The sequence below is a fragment of the Arachis hypogaea genome, chromosome 6 (genome assembly GCF_003086295.3).
Source record: "Arachis hypogaea cultivar Tifrunner chromosome 6, arahy.Tifrunner.gnm2.J5K5, whole genome shotgun sequence".
NCBI classification, from domain to species: Eukaryota; Viridiplantae; Streptophyta; class Magnoliopsida; order Fabales; family Fabaceae; genus Arachis; species Arachis hypogaea.
In genome coordinates, this window is record NC_092041.1 from 62,386,051 (window position 1) to 62,394,715 (window position 8,665).

Consider the following 8,665-nt stretch of genomic DNA (forward strand, 5'->3'; position numbering starts at 1 on the left):
CTCATTGGTGGAGTGCTCGCGGATCCGATGGTATTCACAATATTCTGCCCGGTTCCCCCCTTTTTTGCCTTTGAGTGGCCGAGCTGGTGGTATTTTTTCCGTGTTGCAAACCTCTCTGTATACATCCACAAGAGATACCCAAAGGGGGGTGTAATTGTGGTATTTTTTTATTTTCTCTCCATGTCGTTCTTCCTTCTTTCTGGAATCTTTGTCTTTATCCCGAGGGATGAATCCGGCCTTCAAGGTCTCTCCTAATCGGGAGTTTTCCTCCATGTTGATGTACTTTTTCGCTCGTTCCTGCACCTTGTTCAGATATGTGCTGTATTTCTTTGATATAAATTGACTAAAGGGCCCTTCTCGTGAGCCATTAATGAGGCCCATAATAGCAGCTTCTGTTGGCAGGTTCTGTATGTCCATGCATGTCTTGTTGAATCTTTCCATGTAGTTACGCAGGGTTTTCCGTTCTCCTTGTCTGATTCCCAGTAAGCTCGGAGCATGTTTAGCTTAGTCCTTTTGGATAGAGAATCTGGCTAGGAATTTCTTAGCCATATCATCGAAACTTGAGATGGACCTAGGAGGGAGGTTGTCGAACCACCTAATTGATGTTTTTGTTAAAGTAGTTGGAAAGGCTCTGCAACAAACTGCATTTGAGGCGTCGGTGAGATACATTCTGCTTCTGAAATTACTGAGATGATGGCCGGGATCTGTGGTGCCATCGTATAAGGTCATGTTTGGGAGTTTAAAGTCCTTTGGGATTTTCGTCTTCATGATCTCCTTGGTGAATGGGTCTTACTCCTTGCGGAAGCTATCTTCGGGAGTGGATCGGCTGGCTTTAGTCTTGACATCGGCTTCAAGTTTTAGGAGTTTGTTCTCCAATTCCCGGCATCGCCTTATTTGCCTTTCTAGGTCTTTCTCGGCCTCTCGTTGACGTAGGGCTTCTTCTTCAAGTTGTTTTAATCGGTCTTGAAATGCATCCAGGGCTCCCTCGTTTGGGGAGTTCTTCTTGTTGTTGATTTGGTAGTATCTTTTGGTGTGGTGTTCGTGTTTTTATGCAGTGTTCTTTCCTCTAGATCTGAGGTGTGGTCATTGTCATGGTCGTCCGCCATGGTAATGGGATGACTTCCAGGGTCCCCGGCAACGGCGCCAATGTTCCGAGGGTTACCTGAAACTATAGGTCAATCTCGGATGAGATCTTCTATAATGGTCAGAGTTGCTGTGTACGACTTGTTGGGCTTGGTGGCGGTGCTGATTCCTTCGTCCTCGGAGGGTGGGGGGTACCTGCAAGGGACTCCGATGCTTAAGTTAGCAAGGGTATTAAGCAGGTATTGTGTAGAATCAGAGTATGAGTTATACCTGGGTGCTTGGTAGGCAAAATTGTGATTTCTGATAATGGCATTCATGTTCGTTCTCTCCCTGGTAATGGAACCAAAAACATGGTGCATGATACCATGGTCCAAACATAACTTCATAACTTCGCACAACTAACCAGCAAGTGCACTGGGTCGTCCAAGTAATAAACCTTACGTGACTAAGGGTCGATCCCACGGAGATTGTTGGTATGAAGCAAGCTATGGTCATCTTGTAAATCTCAGTTAGGTGGATAATAAATGGTTATGGAGTTTTCGAATAATAATAATAAATAAATAGAAAATAAAGATAGAAATACTTATGTAAATCATTGGTGAGAATTTCAAAAAAGTGTATGGAGATGCTTTGTCCCTGTTGGATCTCTGCTTTCCTACTGCCTTCCTTCAATCCTTCTTACTCCTTTCCATGGTAAGCTGTGTGCAGGGCATCACCGTTGTCAACGGCTACATCCCATCCTCTCAGTGAAAATGGTCCAAATGCTCTATCACGGCACGACTAATCATCTATCGGTTCTCGATCATGTCGGAATAGAATCCATTGATTCTTTTGTGTTTGTCATCACGCCCAACAATAACAAGTTTGAAGCTCATCACAGTCATTCAATCCCTGAATCCTACTCGGAATACCACAGACAATGTTTAGACTTTCCGGATTCTCATGAATGCCGCCATCAATTCTAGCTTATACCATAAAGATTATGATTATGAAATCTAAGAGATATGCGTTCGGTCTAAGGTAGAACGGAAGTGGTTGTCAGTCACGCGTTCATAGGTGAGAATGATGATGAGTGTCACGGATCATCACATTCATCATGGTGAAGTGCAACAAATATCTTAGAACAGGAATAAACTGAATTGAATAGAAAATAGTAGTAATTGCATTAAAACTCGAGGTACAACAGAGCTCCACACCCTTAATCTATGATGTGCAGAAACTCCACCGTTGAAAATACATAAGTGATGGTGGTCCAGGCTTGGCCGAATGGCCAGCCCCCAAAATGTGATATGAATTCGAAAATAGGGAGAAGGACCCCTTAGTACAATAGTAAAAGGTTCTATTTATACTAGACTAGCTACTAGGGTTTACAAAAGTAAGTAATTGATGCAGAAATCCACTTCCAGGGCCCACTTGGTGTGTGCTTTGGCTGAGCTTGAGCTTTAGACGTGCAGAGGCTTCTTTTGGAGTTGAACGCCAAGTTGTAACGTATTTTTGGCGTTCAACTCTGGTTCATGACGTGTTTCTGGCGTTTGACTCCATAATGCAGCATGAAACTGGCGTTGAGCGCCAGTTTGCGTCATCTAATCTCGAATAAAGTATGGACTATTATATATTGCTAGAAAGCTCTGGATGTCTACTTTCCAACGCGGTTGAGAGCGCTGAATTTGGAGTTATGTAGCCCCGGAAAATCCATTTCGAGTGCAGGGAGGTCAGAATCCAACAGCATCAGTAGTCCGTTGTCAGCCTCCTTATCAGAGTTTTGCTCAGGTCCCTCAATTTCAGCCAAAAAATACCTGAAATCATAGAAAAACACACAAACTCATAGTAAAGTCCAGAAATGTGAATTTTACATAAAAACTAATGAAAACATCTCTAAAAATAATTAGATCCTACTAAAAACTACCTGAAAACAATGCCAAAAAGCGTATAAATTATCCGCCCATCACAACACCAAACATAAATTGTTGCTTGTCCCCAAGCAACTAAAAATCAAATAGGATTAAAAGAAGAGAATATACTATAAATCTCAAAATATCAATGAATATTAGTTCTAATTAGATGAGCGGGACTTGTATCTTTTTGTTTCTGAACAGTTTTGGCATCACACTTTATCCTTTGAAGTTTAGAATGATTGGCATCTATAGGAACTTAGAATTTCAGATAGTGTTATTGATTTTCCTAGTTAAATATGTTGATTCTTGAACACAACTACTTTTATGAGTCTTGGCCGTGGCCCTAAGCATTTTGTTTTCCAGTATTACCACCGGATACATAAATGCCACAAACACATGACTGGGTGAACCTTTTCAGATTGTGACTCAGCTTTGCTAAAGTCCCTTGTTAGAGGTGTCCAGAGCTCTTAAGCACACTCTTTTTGCTTTAGATCACGACTTTAACCACTCAGTCTCAAGCTTTTCACTTGGACCTGCATGCCACAAGCACATGTTTAGGGACAGCTTGATTTAGCCGCTTAGGCCTGGATTTATTTCCTTGGGCCCTCCTATCCATTGATGTTCAAAGCCTTGGATCCTTTTTACCCTTGCCTTTTGGTTTTAAGGGCTATTGACTTTTTCTGCTTGCTTTCTCTTTTTCTTTATATTTTTTTCGCCAAATTTTTTTCGCAAGCTTTTGCTATTCACTGCTTTTTCTTGCTTCAAGAATTAAATTTATGATTTTTCAGATTATCAGTAACATTTCTCTTTATTCATCATCCTTTCAGGAGCCAACAATTTTAACATTCATAAACAACAAGATCAAAAATATGCACTGTTCAAGCATTCATTTAGAAAACAAAATGTGTTGTCACCACATCAATATAATTAAATTAATTTCAAGGACAATTTCAAAATTCATGTACTTCTTGTTCTTTTGAATTAAAAATATTTTTCATTTAAGAGGGGTGAAGCAATTGCCTTCCCTTTCCTCTTTCTTGGGGTTTCTCTGGCCTTAGGTGCCATAAATGGTTATGGAAAAACAAAAGGCTATGCTTTTACAACACCAAACTTAGAATGTTGCTCGTCCTCGAGCAAAAGAAGAAAGAATGGAAGAAGAAGAAGATATGGAGGAGAGGGAGAGATGGGTATGTTTCGGCCATATGGGTGGGATTGGCTGGGAAAGGATGGATGGCTGTGAGTGGTGAAGAAGTGATGGAGAAGAGAGATTGAGGTGATTGCTGAAGAAGAGAGAAGGTGAGTTGAGGTAGGTGGGGATCCTGTGGGATCCACAGATCCTGAGGTGTCAAGGATTTACATCCCTAAACCAATGAGGCGTGTAAAATGCCCTCTGCATATAATCCTGGCATTTAACACCAGATTGATGCTTGTGTCTGGCATTGAACGCCAGCTTTATGCTTGTTTTGGGTGTTCAACGCCCATTTGCAGTATGTTTCTGGCGTTGAACACCAGTTCCATGCTTGTTTCTGGCGTTCAGCGCCAGCTTTCCTCATGGTGTATTCCTGGCATTTAAACGCCAGGATGCTGCTTGTTTCTAGTGCTCAATGCTAGATCCTTGCTCTGTTCTGGTGTTGAACGCCAGCCAGATGCTCCTTACTGGCGTTTAAACACCAGTAAGCTCTTCTTCTAGGGTGTGCTTTTTCTTTTGGTGTTTTTTATTCTATTTTTAATTTTGGTATTTATTTTGTGACTCCACATGATCATGAACCTAATAAAACATAAAGAAGAAATGAAATAAAAATAAAATAAGATAAATAAAATTGGGTTGCCTCCTAATAAGCGCTTCTTTAATGTCACTAGCTTAATAGTAGGCTCTTATGGAGCCTCAAATGTGATCAGGTCAATGATGTAGACTCCCAACACCAAACTTAGAGTTTGAATGTGGGAATTCAACTCCAAACTTAGAGTTTGGCTGTGGCCTCCCAACACCAAACTTAGAGTTTGATTGTGGGGGCTTTGTTTGACTCTGCAATGAGAGAAGCTTTTCATGCTTCCTCTCCATGGTTGCAGAAGAACACCCTTGGGTTTTAAACACGAGGTAGTCCCCATTCACTTAAAGGACTAATTCTCCTCTGTTAACATCTATCACAGCTCCTGCTGTAGCTAGGAAAGGTCTTCCAAGGATGATTTATTAATCCTCCTCCTTCCTAGTGTCTAAGATTATGAAATCAGCAGGGATGTAAAGGCCTTCAACCTTTACCAACACGTCCTCTACCAATCCATAAGCTTGTTTTACTGACTTGTCTGCCATTTGCAATGAGAATATGGCAGGCTGTACCTCAATGATCCCCAACTTCTCTATTACAAAGAGTGGCATAAGATTTATGCCTGACCCTAGGTCACACAGAGCCTTCTCAAAGGTCATGGTGCCTATGGTACAGGGTATTAAGAATTTGCCAGGATCTTGTCTCTTTTGAGGTAAAGTTTGCTGAATCCAAGTATCTAGTTCATTAATGAGCAAGGAAGGTTCACCTTCCCAAGTCTCATTACCAAACAATTTGGCATTCAGCTTCATGATGGCTCCTAGATATTGAGCAACTTGCTCTCCAGTTACATCTTTATCCTCTTCAGAAGAAGAATAGTTTTCAGAGCTCATGAATGGCAGAAGGAGGTTTAATGGAATCTCTATGGTCTCTATATGAGCCTCAGATTCCTTTAGGTCCTCAATAGGGAACTCCTTCTTGCTTGAGAGACGTCCCATGAGGTCTTCCTCATTGGGATTCACTTCCTCTCCTTCCTCTCTAGGTTCGGCCATGTTGATTATATCAATGGCCTTGCACTCTCTTTTTGGATTCTCTTCAGTGTTGCTTCGGAGAGTACTAGGAGGAGTTTCAGTGATTTTCTTACTCAGCTGGCCCACTTGTGCCTCCAGATTTCTAATAGAGGACCTTGTTTCACTCATGAAACTTAAAGTGGCCTTAGACAGATTAGAGACTAAGTTTGCTAAGTTAGAGGTGCTCTGCTTAGAATTCTCTGTCTGTTACTGAGAAGATGAAGGATAAGGTTTGCTATTGCTGAGCCTATTTCTTCCACTATTATTAAAGCCTTGTTGAGGCTTTTATTGATCCTTCTATGAGAAATTTGGATGATTTCTCCATGATGAATTATAGGTGTTTCCATAAGGTTCACCCATATAATTTACCTCTGCTATTGCAGGGTTCTCAAGATCATAAGCTTCTTCTTCAGAAGATGCCTCTTTAGTATTATTGGATGTATTTTGCTATCCATTCAGACTTTGAGAAATCATGTTGACTTGCTGAGTCAACATTTTATTCTGAGCCAATATGTCATTCAGAGCATCAATTTCAAGAACTCCCTTCCTCTGAAGTGTCCTATTATTCACATAATTCCTCTCAAAAGTGTACATGAATTGGTTATTTGCAACCATGTCAATATGTTCTTGAGCTTCTGCAGGCGTTTTCTTTAGGTGAATGGATCCACCTATAGAATGGTCCAGTGACATCTTAGAGAATTCAGATATACCATAATAGAATATATCCAAAATGGTCCATTCAGAAAGCATGTCAGAAGGACACCTTTTGGTCATCTGCTTGTATCTTTCCCAAGCTTCATAGAGGGATTCACCATCTTTTTGTTTGAAGGTCTGAACATCCACTCTAAGCTTGCTTAGCTTTTGAGGAGGAAAGAACTTAGCCAAGAAGGCCGCGACCAGCTTATCCTATGAGTCCAGGCTATCTTTAGGTTGTGAATCCAACCATATTCTAGCTCTGTCTCTTACAGCAAAGGGGAAAAACATGAGCCTATAGACTTCAGGATCTACTCCATTAGTCTTAATAGTCTCACAGATTTTCAAGAACTCAGTTAAAAACTGGTAGGGATCTTCTGATGGAAGTCCATGGAACTTGCAATTCTGTTGCAGTAGAGTAACTAGTTGAGGTTTCAGCTCAAAGTTATTTGCTCCAATAGCAGGGATTGAGATGCTTCTTCCATCAAACTTGGAAGTAGGTGTAGTATAATCACCATGCATCCTCCTTGCATTATTATTTTTGGCTGCCATCTCCTCTTCTTTTTAAAAAATTTCTGTAAGGTTGTCTCTGAATTGTTGTAATTTAGCTTCTCTTAGTTTCCTCTTCAGAGTCCTTTTAAGTTCAGGATCTACTTCAACAAGAATATTCTTATCCTTGCTCCTGCTCATATGAAAAAGAAGGGAATAGAAAATAATAATAGGGATCCTCTTTACCACAGTAGAGAGATTCCTTTATGTTAGTAAAAGAAGAAGGGAATAGAAGAAGGAAAAGTTAAGAATCCAAACACAAGGGTGAAGATAGGTTCAGATTCTTGAGATAAAGAGAAGTGTTAGTAAATAAATAAATAAATAGAAGAAGATGAGAGGGAGAGAATTCGAAAATTAATTTTGAAAAATAAGTTAGTGATTTTCGAAAATTAAAGGAAGAAATAAAATTAAAATTAAAATTTAAAACAATTAGTTAATTAAAAGAATTTTGAGAAAGAGGGAGGTAATTTTCGAAAATTAGAGAGCTAAAATTAGTTAAGTGGTTTTGAAAAAAGATAAGATATAGTTAAAACAAACAAAAAGTCAACTAGTTAGTTGAAAAAGATTTGAAATTTAATTTTGAAAAGATAAGAAGTTAGAAAAGATATTTTGAAATCAAATTTTTTGAAAAAGATAAAAAGATATGATGGAAAAGATATTTTGAAAAATATTTGATTTTTAATATTAAAATTTGATTACTTGACTAACAAGAAACTAAAAGATATGATTCTAGAATTTAAAGATTAAACCTTTCTTAACAAGAAAGTAACAAACTTCAAATTTTTGAATCAATCACATTAATTGTTAGTAAAGTTTTCGAAATTTTGAAATAAAGATAAGAAAAAGATTTTTTTAAAAAATTATTTTTAAATATTTTCAAAAATTAATAAGAAAAGTGAAAAAGATTTGATTTTTGAAAAAGATTTTAGAAAGATAAAATTTTTAACTTTTAAATTTTGACTTGACTTTTAAGAAATAGCTAAGTTTTAAAATTTTTTGACTAAGTCAACCCAAATTTTCGAAATTTATGAGCAAAATAAGGAAAAGATAATTTTTTTGATTTTTGAATTTTTTAATGATGAGAGAGAAAAACAACAAAAATGACTCACAACATGAAAATTATGAATCAAAACACATGATGCATGCAAGAACACTATGAATGTCAAGATGAACACCAAGAACACTTTGAAGATCATGATGAACATCAAGAACATATTTTTGAAAAATATTTGATGCAAAGAAAACATGCAAGACACCAAACTTAGAAATCTTTAATGCTTAGACACTATGAATGCAAAAATGCACATGAAAAACATCATACAACACAAAACAAGAAAATTTAAAGATCAAACAAGAAGACTTACCAAGAACAACTTGAAGATCATGAAGAACACTATGAATGCATGAATTTTCGAAAAATGCAAGAACAAGATAAATATGCAATTGACACCAAACTTAAAACATGACACAAGACTCAAACAAGAATCACAAAATATTTTTGAATTTTTTTGTTTTTATGATTTTTTTGTATTTTCTTTTATTTTTTTTCGAAAAACATATAGGAAAAAGAAAATAAGAATTTAAAAAATTTTTAAGAAGAATTCCAGGAATC

The 8,665-nt window shown here is 37.9% G+C and overlaps 1 non-coding gene across 1 annotated transcript; it reads left to right on the forward strand.

Annotated features, from left to right (window-relative positions):
* The first annotated feature begins 6,555 nt into the window (after positions 1-6,555).
* On the forward strand, positions 6,556-6,663 carry LOC112700013 (small nucleolar RNA R71). Its single transcript, XR_003152939.1, has one exon. It is a non-coding gene; the product is annotated as a small nucleolar RNA R71 (small nucleolar RNA).
* The last annotated feature ends 2,002 nt before the right edge of the window (positions 6,664-8,665 follow it).